Genomic DNA, 22,033 nt, shown 5'->3' with positions numbered 1-22,033 from the left:
TATAGCTTCCTGTTAAATATAATATAATTTTTTTAAATTTATGAAGGGAGAGTTGAGCTCGCTCGACTTTAGCATCCCTTTCTTATTTATAGCCTGTACCCAAAGTGTAAAAAGCCTTACTAGTTTTGTGCGAATGTATGTAACACAGAGAAGGGAGCGTGGCAGACCCCACAAACTATACATATACAAGTATATTCTTGATTAAGATGACAAGACGAGTCGATATAGCCATGTCCGTCTGTACGTCCGTCCGACTGTATGAAAGCAAGGATCTCAGAAAGTACAAGAGCTAGAATAACTTGGTATCCACATTCTCCTAAGTCCGAGAAAGGACGAGTTTGTTTTTTTATTCTGATACAAAATTATAATTTTAATTTTTTGTGCAGAGTACAGGATATTTTACTGTCGGCCTTGCTCGACTGTATCGTTGTCTCTTGTTTAAGTTTAAATTATAACTTAATATTAGTAAACTGTATTGACATCACTATTTGTTGATATAATATTTTAAAAAACTAAAAATTTACAAAAATTAAAAATGTATGTATGAATATTTTTTTAAAATTAAATTAACTTTTTTAATTATTTTAATTTTTTTTATAACTAATTTTGAAAAAATAGATAATTTTTGTTTTTTAGTGGATACAGGGTATTTAAGAGTTGAGCCCTCTCAACCCTTACATTCCTTTCATGTTATTATCAAATGCACATCCACTTTTTTGACACAAACACTATAGTAGTCCAGCATATAGACAGCCAAAAGCTTACACTTACTATTATACTTGTGCTTGTATATACACAACCACTGAATTAAAATGTTCAATTTTGTAACATTTGAGAATGTATAATACTGGTTTCTAGAAAGCTCAGGTTCGAATAATAATTTAAAATATTAAATATAGGGTGAACTGGTCTGGGGTTACATACAAGTAGTATTGTCAAATAATATCCATTTAGCAAACATTTTCGTATTTATTATTTGATGACTAGAATGATTAGGAGGTTATCTGCCGCTTGCATCATTTAAGCAAAGAAAAACAACACAAAGTATAAAATGAAAAGCTTGTAAAACCAAAAAACATCGTCACGTTTTATGAGGACGCAAGAATGTTCAAATTTTTGTGTACGGTTACATAAGAGTTTATCTCGCTTTGTTTTGATCGCCTCAGTTGGGCCTATTTTAATTCGGATCGTACAGCAATTAATTATGAAACAAATACATAGCTTCCAAAATGTGGGTAACACGCGGGCGCCTAATTATATATTGGATCAGCAAAGTACCAACAGAACGGCAATGCACCCTAAGCCCATGTTGGCGATCCAGTTGGCTACGACATAAGTTATGGTGGCCGTGGTTAAGCATCGCTTAAAAGGCTTATTGGCGTGCATAAATTTTCAGTAACAGCCCGAAATTGTAGATGCCACCGACACAGCAGTCAGATTCCGAGGAATCCTGACTAAGCAAGATCGAATCAGCGCCAGTCTACGGCGGCCAGATCAGTGCGTTAGGGCTAGAGACTACGCCGACATTAATATGTTAATGCACACATGTGGCGGAGTTACCGCCACTGTCTGGGGAGATTTATGAGTTCAGAAAATGCTTTATGGTGTGTCGGCTTGACTAATTTAGCCGAACTCACTGACCACGAATTTATCGTTAATTTATTGTTAAGCTGATTGTATTCGAATAGCGTGTAAATATTTCCATAAATATTTTATATTTTCCATTCCCAAGCAAATATTCAATACTGTGACAAAATATAATTAGAACTACGAGCTCACTCAGATTGAGATCTGGCCAGCCCAGAAATCATAAAAGTAGCCGAAATCACACCAAAATACAGCACAAAGAGCAAGAATGAAGGTGTCCTGCTAGTACTCATGCCCTTGATGGAACGGAAATTTAAGCAATTTTCGCTTTCATATTTTTTGCGTCATATGCAAAACGCGCATTGCTTGAAATAAGTGTTTAACCCGCGATGACGGTTATTAAAAATCATAATTAAATTTCTTGTATACAGCTGTTTGTTACGAAAGATGTGGCTGGAACATGCAAAGCCGACCACTGCAGAAGAGGGAGTCCGACTCATGGATAGGCACTCACGGACCGGCTGGCGGTAAAATTTCGAAAGTACGAGAAAAGCAATTAAAACCGAAGAAATGAATTCTTTCTGTGCAGTCTGGCGTGCCTCGTAACGCTGATTGGCCCTGCTATCTGGCTGCCAAAGGGCTAGGGACCTGCACTGGTTTCGCTGATTAGCATGAGGCGTAACAATTTTTAATTGCAGCAACATTTGACGACTCGAAGCTGTCAGCCGGCTCAAAACGACCCCAAAAACGAGCACTTATCTCCACCGCCATCAGAAAGTTGAAAAACTTTCCCCCCACTCCACTTTTAAATAGGAATAATAAAAGTTTTGCGAAAATTATTTAAGTTATGGCCTTAAAAAGAAAGCAGGTTAAAATAGGTATTTATTTCATACACCGGTGGGCAATTCTTTAAATACCATTAGTATGTCATCAACTTTAAAATACAGCAATGCATTTTCGTCCCATTTCTATGATCCTTTGGCCCATCCCAGTGCAAAAAAAAAAACCAATCACACTAACTACTACTACTCATACTAATTAAATACAATATTAAATAAATAATATGGTTCGGGCAGACGGACGGACATGACACTATCGCAGCATCGATTCGTCTGGCCACACTGAGTCTCCCGCTTTGCCAGTTAGTTTTATTTGGAGTTTAGACCTTCTAGTATACCATAGCACTATTTGGGTATAGGATATAGAAACAGAGTAAATAAAAAGCGTTCGTTGCTTGTTCTTGCATTTATTTTCGCTAATTTTTCGAACTTTCCGTACCGTGCCATTGCTTTAAATCCTATTTGGCTCTTGTGCACATGTGTTAGTATGCGTATCTGTAGTTGTGTGTGTGTGCAGCTATGTATGTATGTTATTGTATCTTATGTGTGCCGAGTCATTAATTTTGATCATGAGCTCAAATATGTGTCATTCAGTCAACGAAGCCAACGTCTGAACAGCGCCCAAACCAACGTTTTTAATATCCAGACAGCCCACACCACACCCTAGCCCACGCTCACATCTCTGCACCCTTCCTGGTGCACATTCAAATTGGGCGAAGCCACCGTCCCCCTCTCAGAAACGACCCCGATGGACAGCTGACTGGCACGGTTACGTGCCGCCGCTGCACATGTGTCGAAGTGTGGTGGAATTTTCTAATTTATTTTTTAGCAAATGGTTCCAGGCTCCTCACGTTCTGAGTGGCATATAAGTTCGAGAGCCGCTGCCACGTCTAACAAATTGTTAATGGAATCCCACGCTTTTAAAATTATTGATTTTCTGGCTCTACAAAACTTTCTCGTCTCGACCTCGACACAATTGACATTTGAATTGTACAAATTTGACACGAAGAAGACGATTAATGGCCAAGGTCGATGTTGTGTTTGACAGCTCGCTGAAAATGGAAATGGAGGCTTTTCCTAAATGTGTTGCTTGAATTTAAGTTTTCCATAAACGTTAAAGTCTGGCATGTACATTCTTGTGCAAGGCGAAAACAAAAATTGAGTATCCACGCATTTGAAAACTTTTTAAAATGGTTAGGAGTTTGTACATTAAACGTACTTTCTGTTCTCAATTCATACTTAATTTCAGTTTTTCATAAAACCATTTTAATGAAAAGGAATATTTGTTTGTAAAACAGATATTGAAATCAACATAACAATTTTTCTGATATCTGATGCTGTTTCATCAATCATGGGACTCAAATGGATAACCAAATACAAAACAGGTAGAAATTGCTTTCCAATAAAAGATAAGATAGTATTGACTCATTAATTGAGTCCATGAGTAAAAAAGATGACAAAGATAACTTCTAATGTCGATACCGCGTCAGATTTATAATAAGAAAATAAAAATAAAAATACCACGTAGGTGGACACTTACTTTGTACAAATTCATTGTCATAAATGTACATAACGTTTTCGTCTATGCGTGTCTATGCACGGGTATGTGTGCGTGTCTGTGCGTGTCAGCCAAAGCGCGAGGAGTGAAGAACATTTTTAAATACATTTATACTGTTTACCCATAATATAAGTAATCTCTTAAAACTTCTGATATCTTAGTAAGATTGACGAATATGACTTAATCGAACCACCTGCTAATGCTGATCTTCAATACGTATTTATATAGTAAATGAATATATATACTTAGTGGGGTCAGAAGTGGATTCTTTATAACAAGGATAGCAACAACTCCTTTAAGTCTTTAAATATTTCTGAATAAAAGTTGATCACCTTATGTGCTCCGATTTAGTCCTGTCGTCCTGATCAAGAATATATATACTTTGTAGGGTCTGCCATGCCTCCTTCTGTGTGTTCCATGTACACTCGCACAAAACTAATGTACCCTTTTACCCTTTGGGTACAGGCTATAAAATCTAAAAACGAACAAAAAATCATTAAAATAATAATATCCAAAATAAATTCCACTCCATCTTAGTAACTCATAGCAAAAAGAAGGGTGTATATGTGTTATAAAAGGTATAATTATTAAAATTTTTGTAAAAATACCCGTGCGAAGCAGGAGCAGAACGCTAGTAGTAAATAAGTAATGTTAATACAAATATGTATAAAAATAAATAAAAATAATGCAAATATGTAATACAAAACATACTATGTACATAGATTGTTGCAGGCAGCAACGCCGAAATTCCAGCTGCCATTTGTTGTGCCAAATTATTGTCTGGCAAGACCCATAGTTGCGCAATTTTGTTTGTGCTATATTTATTGAGTTATATGGTATGTGTATAATTTTATATAATATTGGTCCAAAGAATTTAATAATCCCCATACCGATAAGGTATGAATAATGCCTGTGGCTAATGGATGGAGTATCCGCAGTATAAAACGCATCCGGTTCGGATTAGGTCAGTTTCCACTACCCCCACCGGCGTAGGATAGTTAAATTTTTATTTACAAGTAGGTCTATTAATGCCTGAGAATCGAGGCTTAGCTGGCCAGATGGCACATAGAATTCGCTGATTCGCTTTAATTAGATGTTCATGTAATTTGATTAGGCTTTATTATAACGTTTGTATTTTGTGGTTTTTCACAAATTATAAAAAGATATTAAAGATATCTTATCAGCAGCTTCCAATTTTTAGTGAATAGGGCCACGCCTTTTCCCGCTTCAGCCATTCATCTTAAATAAACGTTGTTGTACCAAGAAACCCTAAGATAACAAGTGTGTATACGAAATAGTTATCCCATTAAATTATGATGGTTGTGATGAGTCACCGAACCAAACTCATAAATACAATATTTGAGTACGATTTAGGAATAAACAGAAAAGCGTTTAGCCCCCTACCTTGGAGAACAAGGTATAACTAAATCAATTTAATGGTATTTCAAATATGTAGTTGAGAATGAAATAAATTGGCAGACATTTAATTTGTGGGAGTTTATTACCTTGGATTCCAATATGACTGACATCGAATTGGACTGGTGGTGGTTATCTAGACGCAAACCCATCACACAATGGATAAGGGTGCGATGCAAGCGCACTGCTTGCTGCAGTTTCATGGTTGCATCATTTGGTGCAATGCTGGAGCAATCACCGCAGCAAATGTTGCGAGCTGTCTAGATGTTTAGATACATAGTGCCCTGCTAGCAGGACAAGTTTGGGTTTCTTTTTTCGGGCAATGAAATGTGATTGTATATACGACAATACTATAGTACACTGATAGCAAAAAACACGAAAATTTCAATATTTATACGCAGATTTAACTATTTTTACCATCGATTTAGCAATATCGTGTATTTTTGTAAATATAAAGTGTGCACACTTAAATTTTAAATTTAATATTAAAATATTAAATTTAAAGTGCGACGATATTAAATCACAAGTGATGATGTGGAAACGTGGGTTTGATTCACGCCAAAGGTTTATTTTTTATAATTATAAAATATTTTTTCCTCAATTAATTAACTTGATGTTTTTTATGCCTTTTAGTATCGAAATAGTTTGGATCAATATTAATATTAAAAGTGAAAGAGCAGCTGATTGAATAACACTTGACACATACATACCTAACGACCATATATGTATGTCAAGCGGTTAAGCTTTGTATTTATTCCACACAACCGCTGAAAACCGTCTTGAGAATTCCAGTCATTTAAAGTTTAATATATTTCTAGTATATTTAAAACTTCAAATTAAAGTTGAAAAAAATATTATAATTTACTATGGAATATAGTAAATTTAACTATTTAGTTTTATTTAATATGGTTCAACATTAAATTGAATATGACACACTTTAATAACGAAGTTTTCCACTTTGTTTTGAATATTATTCATATTAAAACAAGATAGAACGCTACAGTCGAGCAAGCCCGACAGTAAAATAGCCTGTACTCTCCACAAAAAGGAAAAATTAAAAAAAAAAAAAATTTTAAAAAAATTAAATTATTAAAAAAAATGAATGAATTAATTAATTAAAATAATTAATTAAATTAAATTAGAATACATGTTTATGTTCAGTTTAAACAGCATACATTTACATCACGTACCTATGCGTGTTCATATGCGTGTATGTATGCAGCACAAAGTTGAACAAAAGCAGCAACAACAACAACAGCTGCGGGCAGCGCTGCCGACAGAGCTGCAGGCAGCGCATGAGCAGCGATTTTACTTATGGCTATAACTTTCTTCAGAATTGACCTATCATGATGAAATTTGGCACACGGACACATTAGTACTAACTGGATGTACCTACCAAAATTGATTTTAAAATTCCGAGAATTACGGAAGTTATAAGAAAAAATACGAATTGCGGGGGAGTGGGGGGGTGTATCAGAAAAAATAAACAAACTCGTTCTGCCTAGGGCTTATAGGAACCTTGATACCAATTTTGGTTATCCTAGCTCTTGTACTTACTGAGATCCTTGCGCTCATACAGACAGACGGACAGACGGTCAGACGGACAGACGGACATGGCTATATCGACTCGTCTTCTCATCCTGATCAAGAATATATATACTTTGTGGGGTCTGCCACGCCTCCTTCTGTGTGTTACATACATGCGCACAAAACTAGTATAGCCTTTCACCCTTTGGGTACAGGCTATAATAAAATCACTAATTAAATCTGTTTTTAGTCAAATTTACGATGTTTATATTTGATGTGAATATGAAAAAGTAGAACGTTAAATTTAATATGAAAATATTCATCTGTCCTATGCAACTTTTTTTCAATTCATATACTATCTATTTTAGTATAAGATAGTAAGATATACAACGAAACAAATTATGTATTGTCTACAAATTTATATAAAACTGAAAGCGCCGTTGGACAAATTGTCTAGTATGTATTAAGAAATACTTTCCTAATATGAACAAGTAAAAAAGCTAAAGTCGGATGTCCCGACTTTGAAATTCTCTGTACATATGTTTAGAATAATTATAGAAATTAAAAAAAGGAAGAGAAGTTAAAAAAATTTTGTTATCGATTTTACCTCTTTTGGCATTCGAACTCAGGTAAAGGGTGTATAATTGCACATATACAAGTACAAAGCGTCTATGTATATATGTATTTTTATGCTCGTATATTCGTATCTGTGTAAGCATGTTCGCAAAAAAAATAAAAATAAAAACAAAAAAAAAACAAACTTCCACAGCGTACACACATAAGGCATCTTTGTGCGAAATTTTGTGTCTCTAGCTCTTATAGTCTCTGAGATCCAGTTATTCATACGGACGGACAGACAGACAGACAAGGCTACCTGTTACATTTTTCAGCTCGCGCAAACCTAGTATACTCTTGTACATATCATGTACAACTTAAAAGATAAGAAACCCTAAGAAAAAACCCCTTTGGGGGAATTTTATTTGCCATTTGGCCAGGTATGCCCCGAATCACAGCCATATGCGGTCAGAGACATTATAGACCTAACAGACTAAAAAAATAGTAATTACGGAAGGAAAAGTAATCCTACTTAACAGCTAATTAACCACAGTAAAATTAAAGAGTAACATGGAAATCTCCAAATCTCTTCTTTAGAAAAAATACCCAGTTTTAAGACCAGTTCTTAACAAAATATAATTATTTATTCGTTGCAGAAAATGTTTTCATTTTATGAAATAGTACTTGAATGACTTTTAGAGCAAATATTACATATAAAGACACTATATTATTGATAGAACATTTTTCAAAAGTAGGCCGATTTCAGGCATTTTACGAAACTGCGACAGTTTGGAAAGCTCATGGTTCGGGCCTTAATAGTCATCATTAACGCTACTGACCTCATTAATGGTCTTTATGTTGTATATTTGAACCCATAATTGCCTTGCCTCTTCCACCGAACTCGTTAAATGCTAATGGCTAATACAATCATGCTATTGGAGTTAATTTTCATTTAAACAACATTATTATCTAAGTACTATCCCAAAAGGAAGCCTATGGAAATTAGAAAACAATGGATTTCCAAACTATAGATTAATAGGCGGGCATGCTGCTATTTTCCTTCTGAACGTTTCATACATCCAAATACTTTAAGGTATGTTGAAAGCATTTATTCTTTTTGCTTCTGACTGTTTTTCATTTGCCATTTCCATTTCCAAAGGTCAACACTTTTTCCAGTCCAAGGAAAGGGCATCAAACCACCAATATCTTAAAAGCTTGCAAATAGATATATTTAATACGATAGGTGGCATTGTCGGGAACTCGATATCAATTTGTATCATTCGTTCTTGAATGATGTTCACATTCTGTAAAAATTTCTTAACGAACAATAAGACATTGATTGAATTGTGTTTAATAAATTAGCCGATAGATTCTCGGGAAGCGTATGATCCGATGCGACTCGGAGGTTCTAATACCATTGTGTTTGGTTCTGATAGTTTAATAAATAAAGTCTTTTAAGCCTAATAGTTCCTAAGGGCGACTATATTAGTCTGATGCGATTCTGATATGTTGTCTGTGTGTAGGTAGGTTCTGGACGATCAAGGGCAGCAGGAGCATTTCGTTGTTAGGCCTTTTACCATGTAAGATTAGGTTATCATTCTGATTTGGGTAGAATTAAGCCGTAAACTTAAAGATTGTTTTATTAATCGATCGTTTGTTTTGTATGTAGTACCAAGCATCTGGTATATATATATATATATATATATATATATATATATATATATATATATATATATATCATTGCTTGCACTCTTGACAGTAATATTTACAAACCCAAAGAACAGTCTCCATTTACTCGTATAAGGAAATTCCCTTCTACGTGGCCTTGATGAAGGTGATAAGGAGGCTAACTAATCTGTTCTTAGCCAGCTAGCAGGGTGCCGTACAACCGAAACCGACTTAAGGCGAGAGTTCGCCTAATATGGGCAAGTGTCGCGCAGCGACATCAACGTTGCGTTCGGAAGTGGAGGCGGCGCACCGCATCACGATAATAGACACAAATGAGCTGCTCTGGATTTGAATAGAAATTCGCAAGCGCATGAAATTGCAAGCATTTGCGACTCACAAATGCACGTGCACAACAATGCATGAAGACTTGTTCAACGGACATTTCCCAATAACCCGACCTTGGCACTCAAGCGGAAAACAAAGTAGTCTGTAACCAGCCTCCAGTGAGCCCGCCATGCTGCATTTATAGAATTAGGCTGCACATCTTTTGTTACGATATGAATCTGATTGATTGCTGTCAGGACAGCAGGCAGGCTGCCTGCCTGTTTGCTGCTTTAACAGTTGTGCGCTATTTGCTGGACCGGGTAGGGTAGAGCAGCTGCTAAGTGGATGCTATGGAATTGCAACTAAACACAAACTCCGCCATTTTAAACTCGACCGCTCATTGTTGGGCGGTAGTATTGAAGGCTACTCTCCTTGATGAGCAAAATCGCATGTACATGTATCTTGTATCTTGTGAATAAATGGGTGGAGTTCACGGTGGCTTCAATTCTAACGACAACTCCAGCGCCAGACCCAGACCCAGCCCCAGACCCAGCTCCCACCCACGCAAATTAATCATCGAATAAGTGCGCAGTGTGTGGGACATGCGCAACAGCAGCCGTTGTTAGGCCTCACCTCCTTATCCTCCTTATGAGCAACAGCAGTATTTTTCACGCACAGTTGCGGCCAAAGCGAGAGGGCTATACTGTGGAGTGTACGCAAAAGCTTTGAAAAGCTTCGTTATCTCTTCAATAAGCACATACATAATCACATATTCAGCTCCATGCACACATGTAGTGCTGCATACTAAACATGCAAGGATATGCATTTAAACATACCCAAGTATGTACAGTACTCACTATAGTGTGTACTCGGGTGTGTCCTCGTGTGCGATTCGAATGCAGGATAAAATCAAAATGGCGTTCTGGCCGATTTTAAAGTTTACAATTTTCATGCAGTCGTTTTCATTTCCACTCCCCTGGCACATGTGTACGCTCTTTTGCTGCCTCACTGCCCCGACTAATGATCGATTTATGCATCAGCGCGCAGCTTGAGTGGCGCTTCAGTTAAGCTCAGCTGTTGTCGTCAGGCCGCGCTGCTCTGGGCCGGGTCGGTCTGGGCAGCAATATCAACCACAAATGCGTCTAATGGTCTTTCGTTGGGCCACCATCTCGTATCCGCGCTATTCGATGTCTAAGTACCTCATTGCATGACAGCTGAGTCCCGTTCGTCATAATAAGAGGTGCGGCCCGTGCTGATGCGAGTATTAAATATCTTCGATGGCATTTCCCATGCCATTTGGAGTTTTTACAGCCGTGATCTGTATTTCAGAAAACGAAAGGGCAACCACAGAGGTGGATATTCATTTAAATTGACCCACAATTTTTATGATTTTACAATCAATTGACAAATCTAAAGCTCCCATTGTTAGTCGCTCCAAACTTTTTCCACTGCATATTACATATATTTCCCAGATCTTTCCAGTATGTATATAAGTATTGGAGAAAACGAGAGGACAGCTACAAATTCATTTAAATCAGAGTCTGAATTGATTTTTCAAAGAATAGACACTACTGATTCCTCCCATCGTTCTTTGATCTGAACTATTTGCACTGCTCCATATTTTCAAATACCAGCTTCTAGTTGCGGGCGTTGTGTCTGTCCCAAATGACTACCATTTATCAAGTGCTCAGGTAGACACAAACCCACTCCCACATCTAAATATCCTTCGTCACCTGGCACCACCGCCTATCTCTTCCATCCGCTAAGAAAGAATGGGAGAACAACTCAAATAGTAGTCGTGGAGGTTTGCTTGCCCACTGAGCCTAATTGGAAACGAAAATGGCATGATTAGGGAGTCAACCCATTTTCTTCTGGACCATTTTTCACTGTTCCTCTACTTTTTATGCGCTCCATAACACAAAAACATGCTGAAAGAAAAACTGATAATTGTTTGTTATTCAGGAGAAGAAAAATATGAACAACATTCTGAAGAATTGGCCAACCACATGTAGACGCTGGGCCGACTAACGAACTTTTAACTGCCCACCGGCATTTCCAGCTTTAATACCAAAGAAGCACATGGGCAGGTCTTTTTATTTAAAATCAATTAACGTTTGGCTTTTTCGAGTTTCGCATTCACTGTAGCCATTATATTTAAGAGTCGAACAGTCCCACTCAGTGTATACACACATGCTGGATAAGTACGTCTGTCTGTCTCTGAATTTTTATGAAAGGAAAAGCCTCAAAATTTCCTATGCTGATACTCCCAAAACCGGGAAAGAAAACCATACCAAACCCTGTACATGAAACGTATGCTAGTATTTTTTAATAAAGCTCTGAATTTCCCTGCTGGTCACGTTATTTTCCATGTAACGTGTTGTATCTTTTAGATAAGCACAAATTCCTAAAGAATGTACTAAAATGTACTTTATTTATAGTTTACCAATTATTTGTATATCCTGTACTCAAAAGGTAAAAGGCTATATTAGTTTTTTGCGATTGTATGTAACCCCAGACCCCACAAAGTGTATATATTCTTGATCAGGATGAAAAGACAAGTCGATATAGCCATGTTCGTCTTTCCGTCTGTCTGTATGAACGCAAGAATTTCAGAAAGTATAAGGCCTAGAATAACCAAACTTGGTATTCAGGTTCCGCTAAGCCCTAGGCAGATTAAGTTTCTTCCTTTTCTGATGCACCCCTCCGTCCTCAGTCCGCTCGACCCTAGCATTCCTTTCTTGTTCAGATTTTAAAGCATAGAAGTATAGATTTTCTTAATCAACGTGACAAGATGACTGATCATTCGATACATCTATGTCTGTCTGGATGAACGCTTGGATTTCGGAGATGGTTGGGTCCACATTTACCAAACTTGATACATACATATGTATGTAGACTTCCTTATGCCCAGGTAACACGAGTTTGTTTTATTCATTTGTTTTTAAGCCTCCTTCCGCTACAGACTTTTGTCAATACTATATAATAGCTATATAAATAAAACGTTTCCCACGTTACATATATGTAATTTATAATATATGTATAGTATTCTCTAAATTTGCTGCATCCAAATCGGTTGATTCTAAGAAGAGTTATTAGCGAAGCTCTCTTCATCTATTTATACCCTGTACCTATAGGGTGAAAAAGGTATATTAGATTTGTGCAAAGTATGTAACAGGCGGAAGGAGCCATCTCCGATCCCACAAAGTATATATATTCTTAATCAGCATGACGAGACGAATCCGTCTGGATGAACCCCCCGATTTCGGAAACAGACAGATGCCAAATGTATTAATTGAACAAATTTTCGAGCTGGGAGACGAGCCCCAAGAGTACAAGGGTCAAATCTTAGTGTAAAATGTATGTAATTCGTAGACGAAGAACCAAAGTTATAAGTAGACATGTGATCAGCATGATGAGACCAGATAAAAAAGACACATCCGTCTGTCACTTAGAAAAACAAACCACATAAACGTCCTAAGGTTGAAGAGAGCATCGGGTAATGTATAATTATTTATAATTAAACGATTGGAATATATATTTCCAGCTAAACACCAAATATGCAACCATAAAGACTATTAAGGGGAGTGTATTTATTATTGTGACATATTTAAACACCACTTTTATTTGATTATGTTACTTTACTATCAAAATATATTTGAGAAACAGTTTAAGTTAAATAATTAATATATCCCAGGAATGATTGTAAAGAGCTAATTATATCTCTATAAGACCTTTTATAACTGTGATTTAAAACTGTGGAACTGGATCCTAAAATACTTATGAAGTATCTAGGAAGATAATGGTAACCAGTTGGTTGTTTATATTTCAAAAAGGATTGTAAAATAAAACCGTGATTCGAGCTTTCAAGTATTGTAATTTCTTGTGCAAATATCATGAAAAAAATTTATTGCTACTAGCACATAGTGTACCAGCACAACAATTAATACGAAATTCATATTTAAAAGACATTTGATTTTTGAAGCAGATCATGAATTGATTTTAAGCTACAACAAATTAACTGAAAGGAACATAATTTAAATGAAAATCATTTTTTATTTGCTTAGACAATTGTACAGCTTTAAAAAAAACTGTAAGTGGAAGTGTTGATTGTGTTCTTGATGCCGAAGGCAAGGGAAACGTTTATAAAATAATAATGTGAAATAATAATGCGATGGTGATTTAACGGGAAACCTCGATTGAATATAAATAAAGAGCCGCTACTGGGACATCCAAGCTTACTAATCTAGGATATTTTAGCCTAATCTAGAACGAAAAAATCTAACATCGACAGCAGCGACGCTGGCGTTGGCGCTTACATTTCAAAGTGACACGCAGACTCGTAAACAAAAGCAATCATCTGAGCCCCAAGTCCAAACGGAGCCGAAGCCTGCCAATGCTCAACTACCTGTTTCCCTGTTGACTTAACGCAGCATTCGAGGAGCAGCGGCAGCCACCGCGCCATAGGCCGCTGCCGTCCGACACCCTCAGTGCATAAATCAAATAACGGGGCGGGGCTAGCTGCAACCAGAGAGAGCATTTGATATTCTATCCCGCTCATACCAGTTGTGGTAGCCGGCCGGCGAAATGATTTACAGTTTTCGAAACTCACACATATAGGAAAAGCAGGCCTCCACAGGCGAGCAAGGAGCGCAACACTCTCGTGCACCAGTTGTCGGCGTAGAGTAAGGCAGGGTGGGCTGACAGCAAGCAACGCACAAGCTCCGACTTCGCTCAAACATAACTCGAACGTGGCGCACAACAATCCGCCAGCAACGCGGTCGGTATCGTTAGTAAAGCCGCGAAAGTTTTTCCAATTTCAAGTTCTCTTTCGGCCGTGAACTTTAATTGATTGTGAGCTTAAGTCTTCGGTTAAAATTCAGAGGCTGAAATCCAAACTGAAGTGTTTGTATTTTAAGCTGTTATGTATAATTTAAAATTAATCAACAACTTGGCGAGCGATTGCAATATTTTTAGAACTTTTGGATTTATCAGCAGTGAAGCTGTGATTAGGCTTCCACTGTGAATAAACGTGACTTCTAATGAAAACCCCAATCAACAACTCAAATGTGGATTACTTACACACATACTTAGATATACATGTAAAAATTTATGCATATATACATACATACATACATAGAGTGGATTTGTTAACAAATTTTATTTTCGTTGTATTAGAAAATACATAGGTAAGCAGTGGTAATTGAAGGCGACTGAAAATGCATACTTTTTACGTGTAGATATAGATAGAACACGCCTCCGCATGTATTCATATGGAAATCTTGAAAATAATTTATTTTATATATTACCCTACACTCCTTTCAATCACTGATAAAGTAACTGAATCACCAATTTGGGGATTCTGTGCTACTTTCAGGAATGCAGTCATCGCCAGAGTTTGCTAAATAAAATATTTCCTATAGAAATATCAGTTTTCAAATAAAACCTTAGCAGAGTAATGTATCTCCCATTTAAAGCAATTAATATAACAGGTAAACATTCCACTACGTTTTGTAGCACATAATAAAAATATCTTTAAAAGCACTTTCGAACATCAACATATTCGAACAGCTGTCGAAACTTACATATGATCACACACGGACACGTGTGCGTGTGACACACGTACACGGGACAGTGTACGTGAGAGCAATAAGAATCTATTTTCTGAGCATTTAAAAATATTCGAACATACTCTGCGCCCGGGTGCTCTCTCGGAATTGCCGCGACGCTTTCGAACTCACACATATTGTGGCTACCCATGGCAACGCAAAAAACTCATCCAAGAGATACAACAGCCGCAAAGGTAGCAAACGAAAACCACTGTGTGTATGAGCAGGGCAGAAAGACACACAATAGGCTGGCCTGCTTACACACACACTCCTTATGCAGCTATTCGAAATTTCCTCTTTTCGTGGCTTCTGTGCCGCATTCGCATTCAATGAATGCACTTGGGTGTTTGTTTGTTTGTTTTTGCCACAGCCCTACTTGCTCGTACTCGCAGCTACAATTGGACGCGCATGTGTGTATGTGAGACGAGACTGCGCGTGTGTGCGCGAAGCGTGAGTTTTTTATTGATGCTCTGATATTTGAATTATGCCCAAGCAGTCAAAGTGAGACATTGGCGCTTTGCACACGTATTCGCGGACAGCTGTTAAACAATTCGGAATTGCTGCCGGTCGGTCGGCTATTCGTGCTACGGACAACAAAAAACTTTAAAAAATAAACAGCATCAGTTGGATTTGTCCCACTCTGTCTGTCCGAAATAACGCTGTGGCTTCAGTGTCAGAGCTTTCATGAAAGACGTTTGAAAAAGATTTCCGCTGATGGTTACTCATAAATGTGGCGTGAAATTTTTGGCTGACTCGCGTTGAGATTTTAATGAGCATCATCGATGTAATTTATGGGCATCGCCCAACTAGAACTGTGACAAATCCAGTGCAATAAAACCGGACCAACCCGCCGCTGATGCCGGGATCCCGAAAATCAAGTGCGCTGTTAATGCCAAACAAACACGAACTGATTACTGCAGGTAAACCAATTGCCAGCAGGATGCAAACGGATTAAGAATTCGCGAAAGAAAAGTGATGCACCAAATTAACCACGTTTCACTTGTAATGTTTTCCAAACGTGCAACATTTTGAAGGCAGCCTACTAGTTACCGTTCGGTAATTGACCAGTGCACTACTCGTACATACTATACGTTGCCAAAACAAATAAAAGGCCCATTTCAAACCAAGTGCTATCTCTTTCTGAGCTAAAGTTCACATAACAATATTTAGCAACAAAAAGCTTGTAAACATCCAATAAAAGTGCAAAAAAATATAAAGCGTTGTTAAAAAGACCGTCGGCACAAAAATTATAAGTGAACTCACGCCCCGCAAATAAATTAACAAAATTAAAAGTAAGCTTCTTATTTTTACGCTCTTTTATAACATACTTTTCAATATTCCATTTTTTTTTTAAATTTTAAATGTGTTTATGAATGTTCATAGTAAAAGTCTCTCATTTTTGCCTCAACTGGCTATAATAGAAGTATACTTACTAAGTATATAAAATAAAATATGAATTGCAATCGAGAAAGAAAAAAGAATAACAAATTCTTGTTCAGTCTTCAAAAATTAAATTTTACGGGTATGAACTTAAATTTTTACAAACCAAAAGTTGATCCAGTGGTAATGAAGTCTCCCATTCTTTGGATCTTATTAATATTATATATCGGACCTATGTTTATCCTTTTGTTTAGAAGTAAACAAAATCTAAATGAAAATAATTTTCTTACAAAAACATTACCTAACTCGAAAACGTACATATCTACATAGGAATCTATTTTGATCACCATAAATGATTTAGTTACAGGATATACTGTTTTCATTACTATGCCTTGTGCCATAATGTTATAAAGCACAGCATATTGTGATTTTTAAAAATATGGTAAACATTCTTAGTAAACATTAAGATGTTTATTGGAGAACCTTCGCATGTTGGATATTATAAACGAGTATACCAATATCTGGATCAATGATTTGTATACACGTATAATAACAAAATATAAAATAATCATACGATGTTTGAGTCTTTATTCCTTGCTTTGTATAGTTTAATTCAAATTTCTCGGCTTGCGTGCCTAATATCAGCGCCATGAATTTTCACTTCATTAAAACGAGTGCCGTCGTCTTTGAAGTAATTAAGAACCAGAAAGCCAAAGCAAAATGTCACAGCGAATGAAAAATGCCTAACAAGGCAACCAAACGCCACAACAAAAGCAGCCCCGACAGCGACGCGCCATATCTACGAATGAACCAACAACTACTTCTACATAGGGATAGTTCGCAACCAAAAACGTGTCCTATGTAATAATACTCGTACATAGGAAAGAAAGTTATATAGTCCGATATCGGAGGAATGCGTTTGCGTAATTATACAAAAATGGGAAGAACTTGGCTCGTTTGCATGCGCTAAGGGTGGGCATTTGAGAGCGCCCTCGCAGTCGGCGGCAACCAGATCAAAGGCGCCTTTCTGCTATTGCATAATAGGGACGCAACAGATACTGCAACGTCGGGGGCGCAGTTGCCAGAGTGATACCAAAGTGCCAGAGTGCAAATGCAGCTCAGCAACCCGTCGGGTTAATTGGACCGAATTGCGCAGCCAGGTTCGAGAGGCAAACACATGTGCAGCCAGCGGGCACAGCATGTTAGATTTCATTTCCTTCCTTTTGACAGCGACTAACTGCAGACGCTTCTCGTGCCTCCAACAACGGTCGGCTTTTAAATTTATTCCTTCGTAAATTCGGGCTGCGACTGAAAGAAATATCCATCATCGCAGAGTCAGTCTACAGTAAAAAAAACCCCTAATAATAATAAAACTTTAGTTTACAAATCATGACCAAAACGTAAGGTATGGAGCACGCAACTGTGTCATGTTTCATGATAAATACAGCAAAAACAAATAGTTCAAGAACAGGGCACACAGAGGCACTGTCTTTCTCGTTGTGCCGGAGACGTTTTGTTCACATTGATCTATTGGGCCGATCCTTGTCATCGTTTAAATTTATTGACTCTAGACGTAGTTCTGCCAGGACTTGTTGCCTCCTGCATTTCAGCTTACGAATTTATAAGCTCCGAAATTCCGCTCCTTGATAAAAAGCTAGCTTCTATAGACATACACTCCGCCTTCGACTTACCACCAGAAGTTTATATCTCTTATCTCTTAATTTCTATATATTTCTATATATGTACTATAACATTTCTAAAACTTTATAAGTTTTATAAGGCATGCTCAGAAAAATGTATTATTGTATTATTATGCAGTGCTCACCTAAGTTAATGTCAATGCTTTATCTCTAATTTCGCACCTTACCTTTTTATATAACTCAGAATATAAAAGCCAAAAGTCGCCTCCAAGTTTAAAATGCAATTACAGGCAAATAGGCCTACTTTTAACAAAGTTCTTTCTGAGTACAAGTGTTGCTTAGGTGAACTAGAAAAGTATTTCCTTATATCAGGAAAAATATACTGTAAGGTAAAATTGTATTTCATGCAAACTACAGAAACTTTATAAAGTGTATAATATTTTTGGAACATTCTTTACAATATGGATTTAATATTTCTCGAAAAGACTTTTGCTATTTGATTTGCCTCAATATTATTTATGTTATTTTTTGTTTTTTAAACTTATTTAAAATCTACATAACCTACAATTAATACTCAAACACTACTGCGGGAGTTATGTACATACATATAAATGTATTTATGAATGTATACATATGTATATAATCGATCCTACCGTGCATTACCCCCTCTTGTGAAGGCGTGAGCCCTCGATTCCATAGCTGTTAGACATTTTATAAAAATACATATGACCAACCTTAATTGAGTTGTTCTTGTTGAAATAATCTTTGTGCTTACAAATATGAACAATTGTGCATGCAAATATGAAATATAGAGCTCGGAAGAGTACAACAAACAGGCTTACAAACCTCAATTATCGAGGATGTGTGATAATGCCAACAATGGCCTCTTGCGGTGCGGATGAGATCAGTGTAAACAATGGCACCAAATCGAAAAGCCATTCAAAAACTCATAAAAATTATGAGAGCCAACCACCGCAAGCCACAACACAAACATCATCGAGGGGTAAGATAAGGGAAAAGCAACAACAACAACAGCAATAACAACAATGGCAATAACAAGAGCAACAAGACGCTGTGAAAACAAAACAGAGAAAAAATAATATTTATGACTATTTTTATGAGGTGCTTACAAATTTTTATGACTTTTTAATGGGTCTATGCTCGCATTCTTGTGCGTTTGTCGTTATGCGTTGTTCCTCTCTGTCGCACGCCCTATGGAACCTGCAGTGGGCAGAAGTGCGACAGGGACAGACGCAAAAGGAGTGGGAGAGGTAGAGGGGAAGAGTGAGACGTGCCAATGAATGTGACTGCGCGTGCGCAAATACCTTTTAGAATTGTATGAGACCTCGTGCGCCCGGCCCGGCCCGTCCCCGGCCACGGCCTGCTTACAGGCTTATGGTGGGTTTTAGAAGCATCGTGTTTACATACACGAGCTACGCCCAAGTTGACAACAAATATTAAAAATTATGATTTATGGCCCGGCTACAGACCGAGTGAGCCACTCGACACTTGACTGGAACACTGTTCTCTGCTAGTGAGGGGACATTGGTTCATTTGATAATTAAGATGGTGCGCTACAATAACGTTTTCGCGTTTTTTCGATGATTAAGAGCTAGCAGCCATTAATTGCGATTGCATGTGAGCTGTTTTGGGGTATTTCAATCGGAAGGTTTTGGCTAATAGTCAAATCCATTGCACAGAAATGTTTGTCTAAAACTCAATGCCAATCAACGGATATAATGATCCCATCCAACTTCGAAGCTTAGACAATTGATCTGCTTGAAAAAAAAAATCAGACAGATAATGTATGTATCTATAGAAGGAAGTCTTCTGCGCAGGCTTCCGGGCGTTACAAACATCAGAGGAAAGTTAAGCTCCCATTTGCAAGGGTATGACAACAAATAATGGCATTTTTATGAGGCCAAAAAACTGAATAAGATTCGATACCAATCAGATATATAGTAAGACAAACTCAGCTCTGAAAGTGTCAGCAATGGCCTTCGCAACACTTTCAAATATACTTTCTTCCACAGCTAGATTGACAGCTGACTGCAGTACGAATGTGGGAATCTGCTTCATATATTATAATGTATCTTTATCGAGCAGTTTTTCAGTACAAGAAACATAATTAAACCGATATATCACATAGGGATCTTAGCATTTACAGTAAACTAACTTCCTGTCGACCTCAGAAGCATCTGTGCAGTGGGAGATCCGATAAATGGCCCAGATATAATTTTCTAATCAACTTATCATAATGAAACTTGGTGTACGGATATACTATATAATCACTAACTGGATGTGTCACCCAAATTTTAGTTCAAAATTCCAAGAATTACGGGAGTTATAGAAAATCGTTAATAGGGGGGAGTGGGGGGGTGCATCGGGAAAAATGAACAAACTCCTTTCTCGGGCTCCTTGCGTTCATACAGACAGACGGACAGACAGACGGACAGACAGACGGACAGACAGGCGGACATGGCTATATCGACTCGGCTTGTCATGCTGATCAAGAATATATATACTTTGTGGGGTCTGCCATGCCTCCTTCTGTGTGTTACATGTACACTCGCACAAAACTAATATAACTTGTACCCTTTGGGTACAGGGTATCAACAATAAAATAAACTCGACCTTTCTCGGACCCTTTTTACCCTACGGGTACAGGGTATAAAAACAGACGGAATTTTCAATTCATCTGTGTGTTAGAGATTCATTTGCGAGTTGTTGAAAACTGCGATCTCAGAAAGTGAAAATGGGGAAAAATTACAAGTAAACAAGTTTGTATTTTTCAAATAATAAGCCAAATGACATATGTATACGTACAAGTATAACAACCTAAGCCTACACCACCATGTAATGGTACCAGCACATCAGCGAATACAGTTCGCTATCAATAGCCATGGAATAAAGATTTGTTATAAAACACATTGATGGGTATTGTAGCAGGCATAGTCATAGTTTAAAAGTTCGATGTTACAGTTTAATTAGAACTTATCAGCTGTTCATATGCGTGCAATGCGAATAAGGAACTTATATATTGGATTCGGTTTGTTAGGAAGATATCCTAAATAGTGGCTACAACAAACTTAATCATCTTTACTACACTATTCAAATACACATTTTTTTGTCAAGAAAATGTCATTTGCTTTCCCAGAACCCTTTTCAGATGTCACATACGACTATTGTTGATTTATGGAGGCCGTCGGGAACGATGCGCATGTGCAACTCAATTGCAGTAAAGCCTGTATAGTTTATTTTACCTGTCCTACTGCACACTAATTCGAAACCAAATTCGTTCTGCGGTTTAAGAGTCCGTCGAAATTCCACTCCCATTTTAGGGCATATACAACTATTTATACAAAGAGAACGAAATGAATAGACAGCCCTGCACAAAAACACTCGCGCTCTGCTCAGTCACCGGTGTTTTTTCTTGTTGTCTTCTCCCCCGTTTACCCAAGATGTCGGGAAGAAGGAATTGTAATAATTTATGACTCTTACATAAGATGGCAATCGAACACTCGGGACAGGGCTGCAGCATTGATGCCCTAAGTTTTTCGCATCCCCTTCTGTGGGATCTTCAAAAATTGGGGAGCGACGAAAATTCGCATTGCTTTTTCATTATTCATGGACTTAATTAACACCAATTGGACCGCTTGTCGCCTGACCTCCCAAACTATTTGGAAACAATTCTAGGAGCAGTATAATTTATGAACTTCATTTGAATTTTAAATGTGCCGTTAAGTGATCGACAAATAAATAGCGGCTTCAAGTTGGGCCAAATGTGGCAAAGTAATTGATCTTTGAATTTGAATAGCCCGCAGCTATGTACTTTCCTCCACCGTTTTCACATACCAGTATATGATGAAGAGTAATACAGATGTGTTATTTAATTATAGGAAAAAAATACCGATTTGTCGGCAACTTCAACAA

At 37.4% G+C, this 22,033-nt stretch overlaps 1 protein-coding gene across 1 annotated transcript in view; it reads left to right on the top strand.

Annotated features, from left to right (window-relative positions):
* Positions 1-14,616: 14,616 nt before the first annotated feature.
* LOC115629463 (homeotic protein Sex combs reduced) overlaps positions 14,617-22,033 on the top strand; it is a 37,375-nt gene continuing 29,958 nt past the window's right edge. The window contains exon 1 of the mRNA XM_030525931.1: positions 14,617-14,660. The gene's annotated coding sequence lies outside the window, so the exon portion shown is untranslated. The remainder of the gene's footprint in view (positions 14,661-22,033) is intronic.

Source organism: Scaptodrosophila lebanonensis, unplaced genomic scaffold (assembly GCF_003285725.1).
Source record: "Scaptodrosophila lebanonensis strain 11010-0011.00,11010-0021.00 unplaced genomic scaffold, SlebRS2 tig00000150-arrow-arrow-pilon, whole genome shotgun sequence".
NCBI classification, from domain to species: Eukaryota; Metazoa; Arthropoda; class Insecta; order Diptera; family Drosophilidae; genus Scaptodrosophila; species Scaptodrosophila lebanonensis.
Note: the sequence above shows the minus strand (reverse complement) of the source record. Positions and strands in the feature narration are given on the sequence as shown.